This window comes from Pristis pectinata, chromosome 14, assembly GCF_009764475.1.
Source record: "Pristis pectinata isolate sPriPec2 chromosome 14, sPriPec2.1.pri, whole genome shotgun sequence".
NCBI classification, from domain to species: Eukaryota; Metazoa; Chordata; class Chondrichthyes; order Rhinopristiformes; family Pristidae; genus Pristis; species Pristis pectinata.
Genome location: NC_067418.1, coordinates 51785224 through 51796797, shown reverse-complemented (window position 1 = coordinate 51796797; position 11574 = coordinate 51785224). Strand labels below are relative to the sequence as shown.

General features: G+C 45.7%; 1 non-coding gene across 1 annotated transcript; it reads right to left on the bottom strand.

The window, feature by feature from the left end:
• Positions 1 to 9549: 9549 nt before the first annotated feature.
• trnav-cac (transfer RNA valine (anticodon CAC)) lies at positions 9550 to 9622 on the bottom strand. Its single transcript has one exon. It is a non-coding gene; the product is annotated as a tRNA-Val (tRNA).
• Positions 9623 to 11574: the final 1952 nt, after the last annotated feature.

Below are 11574 nucleotides of genomic sequence, written 5' to 3'. Positions count from 1 at the left end.
TTTTTTTGTGGGATGAATTGTGAAGAAGGCGGGTCCCAAGCTGATTCTTTTCTTTCCATTCATTACACAATTGCGCTGATCGGTTGAGAATATTAATCTTGAAGCTATTTCTCCCAGGTCGTATGTTTGAGGCTTGATGCATTTCTCTTTTCCAACCCATCCAATATTTCCTCAAAACAGACCGGAGGGAGCAGTGGTAAACGGTTATCACGTCAGACCGCAGGGCTTTCCAGACCCCAGTGCAGACACACACATTTTAATGAATATTCTCAGTTTCTGCACAGGTCTGTAAGGTTAAACTTACACATTTCCAGTGGATTCAAAGATTCAACTATCTGTCCGTGTTGTCAAGTTCAGGGACATTTGGATCTGCACACCAGAAGGTCCATAAAGTGTCCTCTCAATGTTCTTCATCCAGATGAAGAAATCCCTTCTTCCTGAGCCCAACATTGGAACTGAAATCACGTACATTGACCACTAGTCTCGAAAATCTCTGCTCAACCGTCTGTGGTTTCAAACTGCACCAACAGATATGTAAACGAACGTCTAATATTGGCCTAAATACATTTTATGAAGACTTCATGATTCAATACCTTTTTCCCGTCGTTGCCTTCTCAGCAATCAGCAAAAGTTTCAACACACCAGAGACTGCTCCGTCAGCATCTTCTGCCGCGTGCCATCGGGGGTCGGGACTTTTAATGTGAAGAAGTAATGAAGATTTATCCAGGCTTTCAGCACCAGGTAATCTGGGAATTTGTGTATCGTGAGGCGACAGATTTCGGTGATGAAAGTTGACGTTATTTTCTGAACTGCAGGAGATGCATCATCAGGACACTAAGGCCAGTCATGCAATAAGATCACGGGTGATCATATTGTCTGCTGAACTCCTCATGCCCCCCTTCTGCCTCTTCCACCTTTCTCTCCCAGCTGCTCAGATCATTCCTTCTAAACCCCAACCACTACCTTCCTTCCCCCTCACCTGGATTCACCTATCACTCGCCAGCTCGTGCTTATCTTCCACCCCGTTCTCTTCTTCTTCTGGCTTCTTCCCTCTTTCTTTCCAGTTTTGATGAAGGATCTCGGTCCGAAACGTCGATCGTTCATTTTTCTCCATAGAATCTACCCAGCCCGCTGTTACTCCAGCATTTTGCGTGTTTTGCTGCAGATTTCCAGATCTGTAGAATCTCATGTCTCTTGTGAACTTATCTCCTTCGTTTTTGTTCAAAATATATCTCCCCCCGTCTGATAATTAATCGAGGACTCAGTGCCCTTCGCAATTTCCCCGGGCAACAATTCCCTGAGAGAAATACAATAACCCTAATCCATGCTGAGTGAACGACTCGATTATTTCGAACAATGTCCCAGATATCCGGATTTTCCGTTCCAAACGGTCACGGCATCACCTCGTTGTTTATTCTTGCAACTAGTAAGGAAAACATAGCGAATATAGTGGGACTCGAACCCACAACCTTTGAATTACTTATTCACGTATTAGTAGAAGTCCAACACGCTATACATTGCGTTACAGAGCCACAAACACCCGCCGTGTTGCACACAGATAAAGTTGTCGATAAAATGCTTCCCAAGCCTAGGGTAGGAAGAATACCCACTGACCCGTCCTTTAAATCCCCGCGCCTTTCGGTTGCAAGACAGCTTTTCATGACAAGTGAAGCGGCTCAGTGTCAGGTAAATTCCGTTGGAAGTCCAGCGCGTTGTTCATTGCGCCACTGAGCCCACACATAAGATCCTGGTTCAATCCTGACCTCGTACTGTCCGGGAGGAGTGTGCAGTTCTTCCTGTGCCACTTTGGGTTTCCTACAGGATCACCGGTTTCTTCCAATGTCCCAAAGACGCATGGGTTGATAGCTTAATTGGCCACCGTAAAATTTCCCAGGTGTGTAGGTGAGCGATGGAATCTGGGAATAATCGATAGGAATGCGGGAGAGATAAATAAAGATTGATGTGGATGGGTGATAAATGTTTTTTTGCCGACTGCGCGTGCCGAAAGTCCTGTTTCCGCGTTCCATCCCTCTGTGACTCCATGACTGTATAGCTCTAAGCCCTAACAGGTTGAAAGATACTCCTGGGTCGCATTTTGTTTCGTCAGCATCGTCGTCGGTGGGGCAATATTTCGGAAAGAAACGGCGTCAACCTATTAAACAATGAACCCGCATTATCAGTATAATGATGAATGAAATCACAATTCTTCACCAATTCCCATTACAATGCTTATTGTTCATGATCAAACATAGTAAAACAAGTTGTTGAAAAGATATACTCCTGATAGTGTGGAATTTTGCTGAAATAAAAGTATAAAGGAAATGTGATCTGCAGAGGCAGATTTATTTAACGTTTCAGAACTAACAGTGGTCATCGACACATGGAAACTTGCTGTGTGTGACCAACAGAGCAATCCGGCAATCCCAGGTTTCATTTCAGCGTAGTGAAACAGCTTTTGTCTCATTTCATTCTTTTTATTGTATGTAAGAATGGAACTTATGTTTAAAAATTCATGCAGAGGTGAGAGTTTGACATGGCGATTTGCTGTTTCATCACCCCAAGAAGTGTTGGATGTCGGGGAGAAAACCTGAGCTCACAGTCCCTGGGTGGGCACGAACCACCAACCTTTCGGTTAACATCCGAACGCGCTGAAAGATTGCGACACAGAGACAGCTGATGCCAATGCCCATCGACAGATAACAGCGCAGCGACACAAATCAAGAAACTAAATTCCGTTTCGCATTCTGCACTTTCCCTGCGAATTGACAGGACAGGCTTTCGAGAGCTTTACATCGGTTTTTAATTGATGGATTGCATTTAATTAAAATTAACTAACTAATTTCAAATCGAATGATTGGATATTTCCCTTGGGGCGGGGTCTCAAGAAATAGTAGATTTTACAAGGCATCACCCTCGTGGGATATCTGCAGTTTTCTGAAAATTACGGGTTGGTAATATTTGATTTCAGTTAATCATTTTTTCCCAACACAGCTTTGAAGACTGTTTAATCTTTCTCCTCTCACCTGAAACGCACAACCCCCGTTTTGAAACGATCCGTTCAGGGATAAAGGACAGTGAGAATCCATCTTATTTATGCCCTCTATTATTTTTTTTCAATTTCTATGAGGTCGGCATTAGGTATCCGTTGCTCCAAGGGATAAAACCCCAGCCCATCCAGTTTCTCCTTATAAGTGAAGCTGCCTGGTCACGGCAACACCCTTGTGAATATTTTCTGCACACTCGCCATGTTAACGACAGTTTTCCTGCAGTGAAGCGACCAGATTTGCACACAATTCTCCACGTGCGGTCTCAGCAACTTGCTGTTCATCTCCAAGACGACGTCGCAGCTCTTGTACTCAGTGCCCTGACTGATAAAATCAAGGCTGCAAAACATCGTTGATATCAGCCTGTCTGCATGTGTCTCCAGATTCCAGAAACTGTGTGTTTATACTCGAGATCTCTTGTGTCCTGCAACACTGCACAGGGCCTTCCCATTTACTGTGTAAGTCAAACCCTGGTCTAATCTCCCAAAAGGTTGCACTTCACACGTGTCCGAGTCAAATTCCATGTTCCATTCCTCGGCCCACATTCCTCGTTGATCACAATCCTGTTGTGACCTTGGATAACATTCTTCATTTCCCCACCGATGTAGGTGTCACCCGCAGAGGTAACGACAATGCCACCTAAATTTTCAGCCTAGGTATATGTATATATTTATGACAAAAAAGGGACACAACACAATCCATTCAGAACTCCGTCGGTCACAAGCCTCCAGGAAGAAAAATAATCAACACTCCACTGCCACACACTGACTCCAACCAGCAGACCAATTTCCTATCCAATTGGCGATCTCACCTTGGGTTCCATGTACTCCAAACATCCTGACTCGCCTGCCACGAGGGACCTTGTCCAAGGCTTTGCAGAAGATCATGTAGACAACGTCTGCCGCCCTGCTCTCTTCAATACTCTTGGTTACCTCTTCAAAAACTCAATCAAATCCGTGAGTCACATTTTTTTTACGTAGAAAACAATGCTTACTATACCTATTGAGTCCGTCCCTTCCCAAATGCAGGTAGATCCCGTCGTTCTGAACGCCTTCAAGTAACTTCTCCGTCAGCTCCCTGGCATGTCTTTGCACCCTGACTTATGAGAAGGTAAAACATCAGTCACCCTCCCGTTTTCCAGTAGCTTATACGCGGCTAACGATGATACAAAATCTCGTTAGAGCTCCAGAAATTTATTTTCCGCTTCTCAATAATGTCCTAGGTTACAACTGGTCAAGCCCCGGGATTTAACAATCATTATGTGCTTTAAGACACCCAGCACCTCCTCTGTTATCATGTGGATACGATTGCAGACATCAGTATTCTCCTTCCTGAATTCTCGAGCTTCCATGATCTTCCCCACGATAAATTCAAAGAAACAAAGAAAACCGACAGCATAATACAAGCCCTTCGTCCAACAAAGTTGTCCCAAACATGTCATTACCTTAGAAATTCCCAGGCTTACCCACAGCCCTCTATTTTCTCTGAACTCCATATACCTATCCAAAAGTCTCTTAAAAGACCCGATCGCATCCACCTCCACCACAGTTGCCGGTAGCCCTTTACACGCACTCACCATTCTCTGAGTAAAAAATATCTTATCCCTGACATCTCCTCTGCACCTACTCCCCAGCACGTTAAACCTGTGCCCTCTTGTGGCAACCATTTCATCCCTGGAAAAAAGCTTCTGAATATCCACACGCGCAATGCCTCTCATCATCTTATACACCTCTATCAGGTCATCTCTCATCCTCCGTCGTTCCAAGGAGAAAAGTCCGAGTTCACTCAACCTGTTTTCATAAGGCATGCACCCGAATCCTGGCAACATTCGTCTAAATCTCTTCTGCACCCTTTCTCTAGCTTCCACTTCCTTCCTACAATGAGGTGAACAGAACTGAGGACAGTACTCCAAGTGGGGTCTGAACAGGGTCGTATATATCTGCAACATTACTTCTCTGCTCCTAAATTCAATTCCACAATTGATGAAGGACAATACACCCAATTCCTTCTTAACCACAGAGTCAACCTGAGCATCTGCTTTGACCGTCCTTTGGACTCGGACCCCAAGATCCCTCTGATCTTCCACACTGTCAAGAGTCTTACTATTATACAAGATTCTGCCGTCATATTTGACTACCGAAATGAACCACTTCACACGTACCTGGGTTGAACTGCATCTGCCACTTCTTCGCCCAGTTTTGCATCCTATCTATGTACCGCTGTACCCTCTGACAGCCCTCCACACTATTCACAGCACCTCCAACATTTTTGTCATCAGAAAGCTTACTAACTCATCCCTCCACTTCCTCGTCCAGGTCATTTCTAAAAATCACGAAGAGTAAGGGTTCCAGAACAGATCCCTGAGGAACACCACTTGTCACCGACCTCTGTTCAGAATGTTACCCGTCAACAACCCCTCTTTGCCTCCTATGAGCAAGCCAGTTATGGATACATAAAGCAATATTTCCTTTGGATCCCATCTCTCCTTACTTTCTCAATAAGCCTTGCATAGGGTAACTTATCAAATGCATTGCTGAAATCCGTATACACTACATCTACTGCTCTCCCTTCATCGATGTTTTTAATCACATCCTCAAAAAATCCAATCAGGCTCGGAAGGCAATACCTGCCTTTGACCTCTCCAAATCTTCATAAATCCTGCCTCTCAGGATCTTCTGCATCAACTTACCAACCACTGAAGTAAGAATCGCTGGTCTACAATCTCCGGGGCTATCTCTACTACCTTTTTTGAATAAAGGAACAAGATCCCCAACCCTGCAATCCTCCGGCAATTCTCCCGTCTCCATTAATGATGAAATGTAGAGACGAGAGACATAAACTTAAGATCTCGCCAATATCTCTTTGTCTCCTCACACAGATGACTTCACTGATCGTTAAACGGACGTCGTCGCTCCCTTGTAACCCTTTGCTTTAAATATAAATAGAATTACTTTGGATTCTCCTTGACCTTATCCACCAAAGCGATGTCATGTCCCCTGTTACGGACTCAGTGAAAGTCCCTTTAAGATAGAGAGTGTGTGTGTATGTGTGTGTGGGGCGTGCTTACGTCAATAGAAGATAAAGGACGTAATGACGTTGTTGAAGAGGTCAGAAGAAGAATAAAGAGAGAGAGAGAAGGGAGAGAGACACCAGCCTGCTTGTTTTTCTCTATCGATGGATGAGAAACAATAAACTGTGTTTACCACTGAAATCCATGTATGGAAGTTGGAAGTAATCCGGTGGAGTTCACTTTGTTGCTGACCTGTAGAAGGAAACAGGTATTTGTATGTGGACGACCACGGTTCGGATGCTTTTCGGGGTGAGGAAGGCTGCGTGTTCAAATCACGTCGGGGTCACCAGTCACTACCGAGTAAACACTGAAGTGTCGTTTGGGTTTCCATCGTGGAACATTTGGATTTCGTATCTACTCTCTCTATGTTTTTCTACATCTACATCTTATCTTCAGACAACGGTGGTTGTTGAAGAAGCCCTTGCTCATGTTTCACCTTATGGCTTGCGGAACTGAACTTTAAGAACCATTCCGGAACTGGGAGTTTTGGACATTGTCACACACACACACACGACGAGTTTAGTTTTGGGGTTAACGTTCGAGGTTTAACATTTTTGAATTCTAACATACTAACATTTTTACTTTTATTTTACGTATTATCATAAGTAGTGATTAATAAAATAGTTTTTAACACTGAATCATGCTCAGTGTGTTTCTTGTGTTGCTGGTTTGTGACACCCCTTATTCCCCTCCTGACGTCTCTCCTAAGTGTACCCCGGCATTCCTTATACCCCTCAAGGTATTCGCTTCATCCCAGCTGCCTACAGCTGAGATTTACCTCATTCATTTTCCTACGCCTCATCAACCAGCGATCCCTATTTCTGCTAGCCTTATTCTTCACTGGAACAGGAATTGTGAGCTTGATTTATTCGTCTGTGTCAGTCATCCATCTGCACATTCGCTTGTTATTTTCCCCCTGGGAATGGAAAACATGCCCAGACTCACCGACTGGACTTGACGTCCTACTCTTGCATTTCCCAACTCCGACCTTCTTTTGTCAATGTTCTCACCCTCTCACTGCTCACAATCATTCACTGTTCAGGTAACCTTGTTTTCAGCCGGTTCCTGGTGTCAATTTTCATATGTTAAGGTCTCTACACGAAACGTTTTCTATCCTTTGCCTCCATAGATGTTGCTTGACCCCCTGAGTCCCTCCAGCAGTTTGTTTTTTCCCCTCATTGTCACCCCGGCTTTACCCTGTCAGAGACATCCCACTCTCACACACTCACTGCGTAAACTCCTTGGCTTCCTTTTCCGTTCTGTCTACGCATTAAGGGCTCGTAACACTGACTCTCTTTCTCTCGAAGCAGAATTGGTTGATCAGCTGTGAATTTCCAGTATTGTCTCTGTTTGTCACCGTGGAAGCGCGGACGGGCAGCGCGATGTTGGTCCGCGGAGCGTCAGAGGGTGAATCACACCGGTATGAGGGTTTGACAGTGCAGGAAGCGCACAGAACAAGTGTGAGGCCGAGATGTTATAGTGGTCAGTACTCTGCGTTGTGGCCGCAGCAACATCGATTCGAATCCGAGTCACGGCTGATCGTCGTTTTCACATTTGATATTCAACGCTCTCCTTTTGCTGAATTTCCGGCCACAGCTTCTCCCAGGGTGTTAATTTTCTTCTGTCTCCACCAGCTTTCCCCTCCACACGTGAAGGCAGTCGCTGCGTTTCTAGCTGAATCTTCCCGACAGATTAGCAGAGACGAGACTGTAAACGGGCGGTCTGAGTATTTATAATCAATAGAACAACACGGATCGCCGCCCGGGTCCGCGGGCTGCACTAGGCAGAACAAGCCGGATCGGCTCAGCAACAGCGCAGCATATCGGCTCGTCTGATCCAGTCTTGCCGGCGGATTGCTGCCGTTCTCCGCAGCAGCCGTGCCTGGGAGCCGCTTGCCGCTGACTCTCTTTATTGAGCGGTTCAATGTCGGTGCTGCAAACACACTGATTCAGGACCCATCCCTTCACAGACACGCTCCGTTAAACTTTTTTTTGGTTGAGTCAGTGTGGACTGGGAAAGCCTTTCTGATTCTCTTCCATTCAGCATTCATTCTGTTTCTCACCTCTGATGTTGTAATGTATCAGTCCTACGGACTGCAAAACCGCTTGGATTGGATTGGGCCCAAATATGCTCAAATTGGATGTCAATGAGGAAGTGTAACATCAAAAAACGGGGACGAAACAGAAGACGAATTCCATTGTCAGTCGAAGTTCGGGGAAAAGGGAAAAAAGTCAGAATATTTATTTATCCGTCTGACTCATTATTTCTCTGTTACTGAGTGCAGATATCCATCCGCAGCCAAATCATCAACTCCCGGTAACCAGTGAACTTCCAGATATTGTCCGGCATCGTCAAGTTTATGAAGTCCCGGCATGTCTTTGAGTCCTGGTCTCTCGCTGGGTCCCGGTTGTTCATACACGCCCAGCCTCCAAACTTCCCCTGTGACCGCTGACCCAATGCTGATCAGTATGTTCTCAGAACTGCCTGTGCTGTTCACTGTCCAGTAAATATTGGTAATCCCCCATCCGGTTCCCCAGTTCCCGGCAGCATCAGCTGGAAAACACACCCCTAGACAGCCCACCATACTTCATACAGAAGCGTAGATTTAGTCACCGATTCGGTTTTGAATGCATCCGGATATTTCCTGGGAAAATATTGATGCTCACTTGCTGCGTGTGAGAAATAGAAAGACAGAGCTGTTGGTTTCTCAGAGACTGGAATGAATCAGTGGGGCAGAGAGATTAACAACAAGAGAAGGAGGGAAAGAAGCGGATCGGAAGGAATGCAACGATGGACGGAATAGGGAAGCGGAACAGAAAAGTAAGAGTGAGAGAGAGTGAGTGTGAGAGTGAGAGTGAGAGAATGTGTGTGTGAGAGTGAGGGAAGAGTGTAGATGGAGCGATGGGGAATTTGCTTGTGAGCGAAGACTTGACGGTGACAAAAAGCAGAACCAATTGGAGCACGAGCAGGCCATTCGTCCCGTCGAGCTCAGTTCTCCATTCAACGATCCTGTTTGGTCGATTCGACAGATTTCTGCCTTTTCCCTTGTTCACTACATCCTTCGCTTAGCAGACTTCGAACTGTCTCTGTGTTAAGTACAAGCATTGAACGAGCACTTCACAGCTGTTGTAATGGGATAATTCATTTGAATCGAAATATTTTCCTTCCTTCAGTCCAAAGTAACAGTCTCCTTTACAAAGTGAGAAAATAAAAAATGGGCATGAGACAAACCGACCAGAATGAGGAATTCATGGAAAACATGCCGAAAGAGCAACAGAAAACACGATGGAGATTATTTGGTTGCACACCAGTTGTGCGGAATTCAACTGAACATGTTCCTGACTTCAGCAAAACATCCTGGCCACTGTTTCCAAAGCAAATGAGAACGGCAAGAAGATGCAGTCGCCTCACTAGCTGGATCAGGATCCAAAATCATGTTCCTGGCCAGGATCGAACTGGGGACCTTTCGCGTGTGAGGCGAACGTGATACCTGCTACACTACAGAAACAGCGACAACCAAAGACACCATTTACATAGAAAACGGAATACGCAGGAAGTTGACAAAAAAACAGAGGGAGGGAGTTCAGTAAAGCCGGTCTGTTCTGGGAGGAAGCAGAAGCTGGGGAAAGGTTTCAACGTGTTTCCACCAGTGTCAGACAGTGACCGTCTGACCAACATGTTCACAGTCACACCATCGAATTCCGGCTTGGGCGCTGACGGTGTCACGAGCGAGCTGATCAGAACAGCGGAACAAACACGAAATATTCTCAGCGTGAGGTGGGAGTCAGCTTAAATACAGGCCGGCGGCTGAAGTTCATGCATTGATATATAAACAGCCGGCACCGTGCAAAGAAGAGCTCCGAGTATCAGTGGAAATAAAGCTAAGCGATTTTTTTTTAGAAAGGTAGATGCTGGAAAATTTTACAGACTCAAAATAGAGTCCCCGACTAGCCGTCAGTTATGGCAGGGTTTACATACCATAACAGGCTACAAGACGAAGTTGGGCTGCATAGCTAACAACAGTGCATCCTTTCTGATGAATTTAACGTACTCCATGCGCGTTTTGAACAGAAAGGAAGTGGATTTTCATATCCACCCTGACAGCCAACAATGAGGCTGAAGCTGTGACCACAGTGGAGAACGTCAGATCAGTCTTTTGGAGAGTGAACACGAGGAAAGCCTCTTGCCCAGATGGTGTCCCTGGCCGTGTGGTCAGATCTTGTGCTGATCAGCTGGCCGAAGTATTTACGGACATATGTAACCTCTCCCTACTTCAATCTCAGGTTCCCACCTGTTTTAAGAAGACCACCATCATCCCGGCACCGAATGAAAGCAAGGGAATATGCCTCAATGACCACCGACTAGTGGCTCTGCCATACACCACCATGAAATACTTTGAGAGATTGGTCATGGCACGCATCAACTCTCGCCTAGCAGACAACCTGGACCTATTGCAATTCGCCTATCGCCGAAACAAGTCTACAGCAGATGCCATCTCCGTGGCCCTACACTCAGCTCTGGAGCACCTGGACAGGAAAGACACCAACGTCAGAATATTGTTTATTGACTGCAGCTCTGCCTTCAATACAATAATCCCAAGTCAGCTTGTCACCAAACTCCGAGATATAGGACTCAACACCTCCCTCTGTAATTGGATACTTGCCTTTCTGACAAACAGATTGCAATTAGTGAGGACAGGCAGCAATACCTCCGAACGATTATTCTCAACACTGGTGCCCCATAAGGCTGCGTCCTCAGCCCTCTACTCTACTTCTTATACACTCATGACTGCGTGGTCAGAATATGTTCTAATTCCATCTGCAAGTTTGCAGATGACACCACCGTTGTAGGCCGTATCTCAAACAAAGATAAGTCGGGGTAAAGGAAGGAGACAGAGAGCTAAGTTGAATGATGTCATGATAACAACCTTGTTATCAATGTCAACAAAAGAAAAGAGCTGGTCATTGACTTCATGAAAGGGGCGGTGTACATGCACCTTTCTTAATCAATGTTGCTAAGGTTGAGAGGGTTGACAGCTTCAAGTTCCTGGGAGTGAACATCACCAACAGCCTGTCCTGGTCAAATCACGTAGACGCCACAGCCAAAAAAGCTCACCAGCGCCTCTATTTCCTCAGGAGGATAAATAAATTTGGTCTGTCCCCTTTGACTCTCACCAACTTTTAAAGATGCACCATAGAAAGCAACCTGTCTGGATGTATCACGGCTTGGTACGGAAACTGCTCTGCCCAGGACGGCAAGAAACTGCAGAAAATTGTGGACACAGCCCAGCGCATCACGGACACCAGCCTCCCCTCTTTGGACACTGTCTTTACCTCTCGCTTGTCTTGGCGAAGCAACCAGCATAATCCAAAACCGCACCCACCTGGAACGTTCTCACTTTACTCTTCTGCCATCGGGTGGAAGATACAGATGCCTGAAGGCACGTACCACCATACTTAA